Genomic DNA, 13286 nt, shown 5'->3' on the forward strand with positions numbered 1-13286 from the left:
ATTTATAATATCAAATTTAATAATGAAGATGAGAATAGGAAGAAATAATAATAATAATAAAAGTAACACTAACATGGAACGAATGAATCCTTTTCTGTGCTATATTCCATTTTGGGACATCACATGATCTAAAGGCCACTTAAAACAATTTTTCCTTGTGTGAAGCATAGTAAACGAAACTTCAAAATTTTTTGTCCATAATAACGGGCACAAAAAAAAAGCAAGCTTAGTTTAAGTATGAAATAAATCACCAATCCCAAACATAATTTGGTATTATTGATAAATGACAAGAGAAAAGGTGCAATCCTACTATAATGAGCTAATTAAAGCCGATTAAAAGGCCACATGAATGTAAAGGTGGCATAGATGCTCATAGACTTGAAATTATTCATAGCAACAGACATTAGAGTATCAACAAAATGAACTAAAGATTAGATAATAGTATGAAAAAGGAAACCAAAAATGAAATACTTGGAATCACTAAAATAAGAACAAAGATGGGCCCAAAAAAAAAACAAATACAAAAGGACAATGTCTATTTAGAAAATGCATTTGCAAACAAACAGATGAAGATGAAAAAGTTCACATAGATGTTCTTGGCCCTAAAAATATTAATGGTAGAAAACATCAAAATATATGATACTAATAGTTTTAAAATGTATAGGATTGGAGGCAATAATTCTACCTTAATATTTCTCACAATCACATAAAGAAGAACCAACATAGGAGTCCTCCTAAGTGGAGATAAAGAAAGCAACACTTTGAGCATTTCCAACTTTCACATTGCCTCTCTTCTCTTTACTTTGGTGTGGTTTTGTGATGGATCACATCTTTAAATATAGCGCTTCATAAGAGGATATCTTCCTCTACTTCTCATTGAATAAGTCTCATAGTTGACAAAAATCTGCAAAAGGCTAAACATATGTTTTATTTACCTAGTTCCTAGAAAAGTACAATTATAACTAATACCAAGCCCACATTCTAAAACCTAAAGCAAAAGACAGAGTTTTGGTCATGTACAATTATACAAAATTGAAATTGAAGAATAAACCAAGAATAGGTTATGATTAATTATAAAAAAAAGCATGGATGGTAATATTTTATAAGATGGTATATAGTTAATTAACCATATAAAAAAAACAAAAAAACCAAAAACAAAAACCTATAACAAAGTTGGCATAGGCATCAATAGCAACAAATGTTCAAATTTCTCTCTCAAATGAAATTAGTTAAAGAGAAAAGATGAAATTAATTCTTGAATTGAATTTGTAGCTCACCAGGATATGTAATTTTCTGCAATGGGTTTCAATAAATTTTGCCAATGAAGCAATGCTGGCAGGGTCTTTTACATCAAGGTGATGAAAAACCACATCAGAGAGTCCAGCTGCTTTCAGATTTTTGACAGCTTCGATACCCCTTTTCTCATCTCAAGCAGTTAATATGACCAAAATCCCATTAGATGCTAGCTGACGGCGTATCTCCAATCCTATTCCTTTGTCGGCCCCTGTTACAACACCACACCTGAAACAAACACCCAATTGCTAAACAAAGTTCTTGAACTGTAATTCATATTTCAATGAATTAGCCGTTGAACCTGAGCCCGTGGTGGTTCCCTCCATCGGACTATCGCTGATGAAAACCAATAGCATATTCACCTCTATTTCAGGAGATTTGGGTGGCTTATTCTGATTCCCTGAGGATATATTATTTTATTCGCTTTAGTTAGCGTCGTCATTACATTTGTCTGTTTAGATTTAAACAATTTCTAGTTACGTCAGTATGAGCTCACATTAGGATTGTTTGGATTTTGGATTTGGGTAGCTACAAAGTAGAACTTCCCAAGGGGATACAGAGGATTAGAGCAATTCTCTTGTACTACTTTCCCAGGAATTTTTTTCCTGCAAAATCTGGGAAATATACCTTCCCTTTTAAATACCACCTATAACCAATATATATGTATAAGGAAATGTGAGGAGGAGAGTTAATAGGGGTGTAGAGATAAAATACTTGTGATAGCTGATTCTTGAGGAAGTAAGACAAAAATAACTACCAACTAAAATATTGAAGAGAAGTGGCTTAAACATTATATTTACAGAAAATAAATAGATTCCAGACTTTTGTTCAATAACACTCCCCCAATTGATCAAATTACATAACTGCTTTTACTTGAAAGGCAAAAAGATGTATCTTGCTCAAATCCATGTTAATCTTCATCATCACTCTGAGTAGATTTCCTGAAACAGGAATTAGGGAATTGTCATGACACTAAAGAATTAAGATATATTAATTAGTTAAAGTTTGTGCATGAGAGATTTTTATACCTTGCTTAATTTTCTGGTGTTTTGATGCCATCAATATACGAATATATATATATATATATATATAATGTCAGTCTAACACAACTAGTTATGAAAAATGTTATTCATTGCAAACGAATCTCATGCCATTGTAAATGTAAGAGAAGCAATCTGTGAAATAAAATTATGAGTAATTGCAAAATGCCCCTTAAAATGTTTCTTTCTTCCTAGATGAAACCTGCCCCAGGTGGTTCTTTGATTTAAAATTTTTATTTTCTTCCATAGCCTTTACTCAATTTTCTTGGCAACCACAGTTAAAGTTGTAAACCAAACTTTTATAAACTTTATGCGGAAATAATTATTTTTAAAACAATTTTGATAATTATTTTTAAAACAATTTTGGATACATAAAACAAAATAAATTGAAGTACTAAAATAATGATCATATTCTTACCTTGATCCATGATAACTGAGATTGAGTCATCTTGTGAATTGGATTGTCAAGGTCTTCAACTCACTACTCTCATATAGTGGATGGCTCACTTGTGTGGTGTATGTTGTTAAAATAAACAACAAAAAATGACATAAGAATGAGAGTGTGGCTTGGGATCTCAACTATATATATATATATATATATATATAAATTATACAACTCTTAGTCTTCCCATCAAAGACTATATGGGAGTTATACTCATTATTTACACCCATTATGTACAAATTAATGGATAATGGTGGGTTATTAACATGAATGCATCTTTATAATTGCATAGGTTAAACTTTTCCATTTTCCTCCATTACTCATAAACATAATGTACAAAAATAAATTTCATAATGATGGGGTTACAAAAGTTGTAACACCACATTCATATGAGTTAAATTTTCTAACTCCCCATTTATAATTTGAGTCTTCCATACATAAGACCCTTGGATGCCCAATCAATTGATTCACCTACCTATCAATTGATACCCTTAAATAATATTTACACAAATGTAATTATATAGGGCAACACATTATAGGAAAAAAGCTAACAAAAGTATCTTCTGAGGTAGGTGAGTTCAGCATTTTCAAGCTACTTCCACAATGATAATGAAATTCACTACCTCATTGTCGCTTTATACTTTCAATATTCATATTAGTTTCAACTGCTCACATATTCAATCTTATCATCTTGACTCCATTCTCTAGCCTTTCATTCACCATTTATTATCTATTTGTGGCTTCAACTTGGACTTGTCTTTTTTCATGAAGTTGATGCCTCACTGCAATTTACTCCATTCAGTTTTCACAAAGTTGATTACCATGGTTTGTTATAGCAGCTCTCGAAAAGGATTTAGAATTCTTCAAACTTTTAACTACACCCTTGTTCAAACCTTTGCAATTTGTATAATCATTTTATCACCCAAAGGTCTCATTCTGAACGTTTGCTTGTCAAAGATGAAATCCTGATGCCAGATTGAAGGATTTTAACAATGGCAAGAACTCTGAAAGTTTCTTCAAGATCAACTATGATTAATAATTAACAAAGCCATGTATGCTAATCACCTTGAAGACAAATGGTTGCAAATTTCCTGGTAGACTTCATGAAAAGTAAAGAACCAGACACAACATGAGAATCTAAGCATAAGTTTGCCATGGGAATTTAGGGTGGACAGGTCAGTGACAGCCACGTCCATACAAGAGCATGGGTGGCCTTAGTATCGCCTAGGCTTCAATGTTATGAACAACAAGGATGAACATGAGGCACTCTTAGTAAGGCTGAGGCTCGCTTAGAGCGTAGAGGCTAAGGTGCTAAACGTATAGGGACATTTGAAACACGAGGAATAACCATGGCAAAAAGGATTAAAGTGCACATTGCTAATTATATTTTATTTTATCAAACAATACCTTAATCTTTCACATTGCTAAATATTCTCTAGAATGGTTATCCATTTGAAAAGAAGTACATGAAGTAATGAAGGAAAAATAGACATTTAACATTGTGATATGAAATACAATTCTGGATAAATTTATAAGCAAATCACAAATGGTATTAAACCTATAGAATTGTTTCTAGTAGGGAAAGAAAAATTATTTTCTCATATTTGGTTTTATAATAAAAAATGTCAAAGAAAGTCAAATATAATTAATTTTTTTGAGAAATTTATATATTTTAAAATTATTTAATATTTATATAAAAGATTTAAATAAATGAACAAAGTTTCTCATAGTATATAAAAATAATTTATTGACTTTAATAACTGTTTCTTTCCTTCTACTTTTCTTTTTTATTTTCTTTCCCTTGCATTTGTCTTCAAACTTTCTAGGATCAAGATAACTTCAAACTTTCCAGGATCAAGATAACTTTAGTTTACTGTCACCACAGTTAACAGCTCTTTCAGTTCTTGTAAGAAAGAGCCTACAACCCTGTCTTAGGCATATTGAGGGAGAAAAGGGGCCGACTTATGTAAACACCATTACTCAACAGGAGAAACCAAGTTCCTTTTATGGCTTTGGTCTCTGGCTGAATTGAATTTAAAACTAATCCCTCAAGTTCCCAGGCTTTTCATGGCTTGACCTTCAAGTTCAATTTCTTTCTTTACTCTAAACTTTTAGTTTAATGAGTCTGAACTTTGTTATCAAACGCATTGACAATGAGAATTCCACACTGGCGTGCTGAGTAAAATTTTATTTCTTTCAATTTCTGCAAGCAGTTTTTTAAAGCCATCTCATTTTCATAGCCTATGGATCAAGCTCATGTCCTCACTACCTACGGGCAAAGATCATTGTCCATTCTGTTGAAGGAGATATATATATATATATATTGCATTCACATTTTGAGCTTTAGATTCCACATTGGCGTGCTGCTTAAAATTTCATTTCTTTCAATTTCTGGATGCAGTTTTTTAAAGCCATCTCATTTTGAGCTTTAGATTCCTCACCACCTACGGGCCAATTGTCTGCTTCTGCTGTTGGGTATCGAGAAGAGTCAATAGATGACTTCTTTTTTTCGTTATTTGTTCCTAACCATGTGGAAGGTTGACCCAAATAATTAAAACATATAATTTGGATTATTATGTATGCAAATCGAGGAATAGATGTCCTTTTAATTAGATTTACACGTGAAGTTCTATACAGATGCATATTATATTTTCGATTGCCAAATTTTCTGCATGGAAATGAAGATGAAAATACAAGCAAGTTTTAATGGACTTTTAAGTAACTGTGATTAAATGTTGCAGCAATCTTCTTTTTGCTGCTAATGGCTATACTTATCATTGTTTGCCAATAGCTTCTTTTTTAGTGAGGAAAAAATGATGATCCTAAAACTACTTTGTGTCTAGGGCATATTGAGTGAGGAGAGACAAATTTATGTATCCTCTTATAAATTACATTTTCATTTGCAAAATTGCATTTTTCTTTTAATAAACTCAGCAAACTGCAAAACCCAGAAGATTTTGTCATTTGCCTCTTTGCTAATCAAGCATGGCCAAGCCTAATTGCAAACAGACAATATTCTCATGACATTGTTTTTTACTAGTTGAGCAATATGGTAGAGCAAATCACAAGAAGGACAAGATCATATGGTTATCCTTTCTTCTCTTCATGGAAAATTTTGTCACGGTCCCTCTCATTACTTGCAAGAGAACCATGGCAGGAAAGAGTCATCCTTCTAATCCTTGATATTTTAAAATTTTTCACACGGAGAAAGCACAGGTCATGATACTGTTATAGGTATAACATTAATGTATATACATTAGATTTATACAAGGTGCATGCTACATGTATCTCTACTTTTATAGAGTGATTTTTACTCTTTAATATAAGAGTATGATAATTTCATCATGATCCAATAGTAGGGATGACAATGGGATAGGTTTTTCCGAATACCTACCTGCCTCACCCCAAATAGAAAGAGATTGGGATAAAGATAAATGGGTTCAGGATAGGTTTGTGAAGTTTCTGAAAACTTGGATGGGTTTAGGGGGAGTTTAGGTACAACTTTATCCCACTTCGCCCTACCTCGATGATGTATTATTCTAAATAAAAAATTATTTTAGTTGATTTTTTTTTCAATTTTTTTAGCCTACATAAAATATTACTTTTCAAAAAAATAAATTATAGATATTTATAATATTTCTTTATTTATAAAATATATTTAAAAGTTTTAAAATAAAAATAAATGGGATGAGATGGGGCAGGTATAAGAATTTCCTATACCCACTCTACCTAGCCCTATTTATTTATTTATTTATCTATTTATTTTTTGGAGCGAAGATGAGAATAGATATAAATAAACGGGACGAGGTTGGGATGAGAGTGATCCATCTGGAACTCGTTTCTTTAGCATCCCTACTCAATGATTTCTAGAAAGTAATGTCTTATACTTTCTCATTTTCTGCCCTCTTTAATTTTTATTTTTTTATTTTTTTGGTGGGGATGAGTTGAAATAGATATAAATAAATGAGATAGGATTCGAATGGGGATGATCCATCAGGAACTCACCACATTACCATCTCTATCCAATGTTTTCAACCTAAAACTCTCAAAGTTTAAAATCTTGGTCTCTCGATCAAATTCCAAAAGCATTTATTAGAATTCATTCCCAAAATAAATACAAGTATTTTTAATCTTGTTTCTTTCTTATTAATTTTTTACTGTTGATATTTAATTATATATATATATCTATATATTATTAGCCATCATTTGTATGAAATGTTTTTCTAAATATTTATGTAATGAACTTATTCTAAAATTTTAATAAGATGTTTGGTTCCTAAAACATGCTAATTAAATAAAAGAGAAATATAATAGAAAATGATTTGCATATATATGAATAACATGAAAAATGATAAAAAATAAAAATAGTAATAAGATTCCCTTTAAATAAAAATTATTTATTTTATAAAAATATCAAAGCCAGCATGGAATCCTCCATTCCAAGTAGAAATTTTGAAAATGGGATATTGGCATTTGGGGCCTTTGTTTCCTGCATGGCTGCAAACGCAAAAGGATCGGATGGATCTAGACATACCCAGAGTGTGAATCAAAGATGCCATCCCATCTTGGTTCTTGAGTCTCAATCTTGACTACATAAACCTAGCGAACAACCGGATCTATGGCACTGCTCCAAGCTTACCAACTGCATATCAGATCTATCTTGGTTCAAACAAAGTCACTGGCCCACTGCCCCGTATCTCTTCCAAGACATTTTCATTAGATCTTTCCCATAGCTCCTTTAATGGATCCCTTTCACCCATCTTGTGTCAACAGAACAATGAAGAGAAAATTTTGTGGTCTTTAGACCTCTCCGGAAACATTCTATCTGGAGAACTTCCAGACTGTTGGGCGTCCTGGACACTACTTACGGTGTTGAGATCACAGAATAATATTCTGACTGGACATCTGCCGAGCTCGATGGGTTCCCTGCTTCAGCTAAGATCATTGCACTTGCACAACAACAGTCTCTCTGGTACTTTACCGCCTTCCATGCAAGGTTGCAAAAGTTTATCATTTGTAGACCTCAGTGAGAATGAATTCTCTGGAAGCATACCGATTTGGGTGGGGAAGAATCTATCTTATGGTTCTTGCCCTACGATCAAATAAATTTACTGGGAGTATTCCTATGGAATTCTGTCACCTTGAGTCCCTTCAAGTCTTAGACCTTGCAAACAACAGCCTCTCAGGGAGCATTCCAAAATGCTTTGGTAATTTCAGTATCATGGCCAGACAAGTGCAACCAAGTTACATGGTAGGCATTACTTTTACAGTCCCCCAATTATAAATGAGAAACAAACAATTCCGTAATACTAATGCATTCAGGTCTAAGCACAAAAAATATGGAATAATAATTAATTCAAAAAATTAACCATAAGGCAGAAGGTACAGATTGCCATCCTTGGAAAAAAGTTGTAGAGATCAGTCTTGTGGAATGCAAACAACAGAAACCAGTATACAGATTACAGGCAAGAATTGACCTGCAATGCGCTCTTCACCTTCTTTGATCAATTAGTGCATCTTGCATCTCCGAGTGCCAAGGAAGCCCCTGTTTCCAAGGCTGCCTTAGCAGTTGGATATTCCTCAAGCTTCATGCATGCACTGCTCTGAAATAAAAACAATGAATAAATGAGATTACTGGGGAAATGCTAAAAGAGGACTGCCAAAAAAGGTAAAAACATAAGACAACTGTGATTCAGAGCAGGTAATTACAGTATACGATAGCGAGGACCAGGGCACAAATGCAGTGGGCTATAAATTGAAATACAAGGCAACCAATAACGAGTGAATGAAGAATCAATAATACTAATGCATGATGTAACAACTTGTGAAACATAGCAAGACCATGCACCCTACTATAACTAACTCATCGAAATAAAAAAACAAGGCAACCTCCAAAAATCCTGCCCCACTTCTTCAAATCTTACAACTTACACGAAGTAGTTACTTACATGGAGAAGGAAGCGAAAACAACCGTCCCTCAATCTTCAAATAACATTGAGAAAGAAGCTACTTAATTCTGAAAATGATTCTTACATCAGCACAAACTATAACCTTTTACAATTCTTGTCTACTTGCAGAATGATAAATCTAACCCTTGACAAGTTTCCTTATTCTTCTCCTTTCAAATACACCACAGCAAACAAATTGGAGTTGCCCTCCATTCCTTCCTGCAAAACTTTACAACAAACTTTCAATGTCCCAAACACATATTGAAGACTGACATCCGGAGAATGCAGGTTACTGAAAAAAGAAAGCCATCAACCACAAACCAAGCTTAATGAAGTAATTATAAACTGCAAATTAAAGAGTCTAAGATGGCCAAATCTGCCAGAAACAAGTCGTATATCTTTCATGCTGTTAATCTTTTAGGATCATATTTTTGAAGTCTCTGAACCCAACCTTATCACCATGCATAGGTTGGTTGAATTTCCTTGTTGAGAGATCATATATGATTGCTAGTTTTGTATTCTTCAATCAGAAAAGTTTATGGAAGCCTCTATAAGAAATTATGAGAGCACATTGACCACCTCTAACACTTAAAAGTCAAGAAAATCAATGAGAAATATAATATTTTCCATTGAGTTAATTCATGTCTACAAGGGAAAAAAAAAATGTAAACATGCATTTTAATAAGATCAAAATGCTGCTTATAGCAAAACCTGCAAAATATCACAAAGTAATTTAACAAAAATAACTTCCATCCATTAAGCTATATTGTGAAAACTTTCAAATCAAAATGATTAAAAACAATATAAATATTTATGCTACGATTAATAAAATAGACCTCCACACCATCCTTCCTCCCTCAAGACAGATGATCAGGTGCTTGCAGTTCACATACAGAAGACTGCCAAGTGCTGAATAGTAGTAGTTTAAGTACACTGAAAGCATATGCTGAAATGCTGCTTAATGAATTGGCCCCACCACTGATGACATAAAATAAATATATATACCAATTTGCAAAGTCCAAGGTTCTTACCCTTTCCGCAAGAATGCTTTAGACATTGATGGGTCCAACTCAATTGCTCTGTTTGCATCAGCAACAGCCTCTGCTCAAAAAATTGAAAAAGTTAACCACCAGCCTCTCATGAGGAGAACTTGATTTGCATGTTGCACAAAAATGTGAATTGTACCATAAATCAAGACAAGATAATTAAAAACAAGCATACATAAATATGAATAAATATACATAGTCATAAGCCTATCTTTATCTCTTCCTTTTCCTTCATTTTTTCAACAACCAACCAAAGGTGAAAGAAATAGAATAAAATTCAATATCAAAATAACATTAAAAAAAAAAGACTCAAAGTGGTCTTTTAGCTCCCCTAATTTTATCATCAAATTGGAATAACAAAAACCACAAACAAGATAAATGAAGTAGCCCTCTTCTTTTTTTTCCTTTGTTTACTTTTCTTTTTTCTTTTTTTTGTTATTTTTTTCCTTTTTTGTCTTTTTGGCCGCCCTTGATTTCCTCAAAAAGACAGAAACCTAATGTAGGTTCATTATGTCCATAGAAGTAAATTCCATGCATTCCCCACTCAACTAGGCCACTCCACTTAATATAACATCTTTTTTTCAATCTCAAGTAACCAAAAAAAAAAAAAAAAACCTAAAAGCAAATTTTCTTTTGTTAAATAGAAAAAAGAGTGATCCAAGAATAAGTTTTCAAAAACAATAATAAAAAATAGATAGGCATTGTTAATAGTGTCAATCTTGTTGACATTATCCTTTTTGGCAGCCTTACTCTTATTCTAATAGTGTCTCAACTTTCAACAATTTTAGTATTCACTTTCTTTCTTACTCTTGTCATGTTAGACATTCCTAGGATTTCTGGATTTTGACATGCCATTTCTCAATTTAGATATGTTGTGTGCATTACCTTTTTTCTTATTTCTACCTCCGTTCTCCATGTTTAATATTGATCTTGAGTTGGAAATACATTTTTCATGCTTCATGATCACCACAATTATTATCATGTCCACTATCTTCAGAAGCACCAATTTGGATTTCCTAGATGAACTAGTGATTGAGATGAAAACACCCTTCCAACTCTCAAGCAATAAGGATTAATGAAGCTTGAATTTCGTCATCAAATTTAATGTCAATTGAATTTAATTGACCCATGGTCTCATTAAATTCATTAAGGTGTTGCTTGAAATTCCTATTCTTAGACATCTTCAAATTAAATAGCTTCTTATCCAAGTGTACCTTATTTGTTGTAGAAGGCTATTAGTACATACTGGCTCTAAGGCAACATATTCTGTTTTTTATATTTACATTGAAAGCAACCGATTTCTACAAGGTTAATCGAATCACACTAATGGCTTTGCAATTGAGCAAATTCTATTCCTTTTCATCCATCGACTTTGGTTTCCCTTGTAACAATAGATATAAACCTTTTTTACATAGATAATCCTCCATTTACATTTTCCAAAAACTAAAATTCATACTATCAAATTTCTCTATTTTGTGTGAATCCTTCTCTAATCCCATTACTTCCACACAAATGGCGATTGGTCAAACATGTTAAGTTTGGATTTGTGAACCTAGGTGCTCTTATACTATTTGTTAACACAACTACACACATACAGAACAGAAATAAGAAAAAAGAAAGATATTTTTAATGTGGTTCAACAATCAATGTGATCCCTACTTTTATAGGGCACACCAACACTCAAGAATTCACTAATCAAATAAAGATAGAAAGGTTACAATGATGAATGCTCTCTTTCTCCTCTCAATTGCAACTACACACTATTTTCTTTTCACTTATTTACAAAAACTTAAGTTATAGGAGGGTTAAATACAATAACTAAAGGGACAAAATCATTATTTAACAAATAAAAAAAAAAGATCTTGCCCTCTTTAAGCCTCACAAGTTGACTAGGTAACTCAACCTCTACGAGTTAAACAAGAAACTCAACCCTCAACATCTTTTATGTAGCATAACAAGACCAATATAGACCACAATATGATAGTTTCATATGTCAAAAGGTGTTATCTTGAGCAATCCATTCTCCTAATAGCATGTCTATGACATCCCTAAAGGAGACAACATCATCCTTATACCCTACTTCATGGTCGGATTTCGCTTGCCCATGTACGTCAACTCTTATAACCCATTTTTATTGCTTCTCATGCGTTCATCCATCTAGGTTTCACCTTATTATCATTCAACTATTAATGTTTGTAGCATTTCTGAACTCTACGGTACCTAAGTTTGGGAGAGATTTGTTTCTTCAATAATGAAATTGCACAAGAATTGAAATTAATATCCTTGAACTCTAATATCTAACTTCTTTGATTCCAGTGAGTGATGGGAGAAGAATAGTTGTTTGTTGCAAGGATGAAAATATCGGTAATCACGGATATATCGGTACTTCGATTTTACGGATATATCGGAGATATATCGACGGATATTTTGGAAAAAATATCGATAAACCTAAAATTTATCAAAATTTATAAAAATATAAGAAAAACTTCATAAAAATATAATTAGAAGTATAATGATATTTTTAAGTTGTTTTACAAATAATTTGATATATGTATAATATGATTTATCATATTTGATAATAATATCATATGCATCAATAAAAATAAGAATTTTATAAATGTACATTTATTATTAAATTACACAAATATTATGATATTTGATTATAATATGTCTAATTTTAAAATATATATTAATATTAAAATTATGATCCATTTAATTCAATTGTATTAAACAATATAAAATAAATAATGATATATGTATAATTTTTTAATATTTAATTAATTATTAATGATATTAAAAACATTATGAAGAAAATTATATCATTTTTATATTTTTGGTAATCAATTGAAAGAATTTTTGCATTTAATTATAAAATAATTATAATTAATTTGCTCTTTAAAATATTCTTTTAATATTTTCTTTATATAATAAGTTTAACTATATATATTTTTACTGCACATTATATATCAAAGATAAGTTTGCTCGGATGGTAAATGGAGTGAGGCCTAAACCTTTTGGTTTGGGGTTCAAATCCCCTCAACAACAATGGGATTTTCTCCGACACTGTAGCATATTTGACTTCACTGTAGCTCGTTTGACCTCCGTTGACCCACATTGACCATGTGATATATTGGGAAAAATGGGCGATTTATCGCCAAAATCGGCGATATCTCGCACAAAATCACCGATATATTGCGAGATATCGCCGATTTTTGGGGATTTCTCCCGAAATATCGTCGGACCGATATTTTTCCATGAAATATCGTATCGATACCCTCCAATACACGATATATCGATGATATATCGCCGACATATCGCGATATTTTCCTCCTTAGTTTGTTGATCTATAGTTAATGAGAAGGCTTAGACCAAGACAAGAAGCAATTTAGGTTTTCTTTGTAGCTTGTATGGCCAAGTTAGTCGGTTGTCTCTCATTTTGCTTTTACTTTACTCTCATTCTTTCTGTATTATTTTTACAATGTTGTTTGGAGTAGGTACTCTCAAACCCTTTGTTTGT

At 32.2% G+C, this 13286-nt stretch overlaps 1 pseudogene; it reads right to left on the reverse strand.

Moving 5' to 3' along the window:
* Window positions 1–1427: 1427 nt before the first annotated feature.
* The window catches only part of LOC117933238, a 58690-nt pseudogene continuing 46831 nt past the window's right edge, over window positions 1428–13286 (reverse strand).

This window comes from Vitis riparia, chromosome 16, assembly GCF_004353265.1.
Source record: "Vitis riparia cultivar Riparia Gloire de Montpellier isolate 1030 chromosome 16, EGFV_Vit.rip_1.0, whole genome shotgun sequence".
Lineage (NCBI taxonomy): Eukaryota > Viridiplantae > Streptophyta > Magnoliopsida > Vitales > Vitaceae > Vitis > Vitis riparia.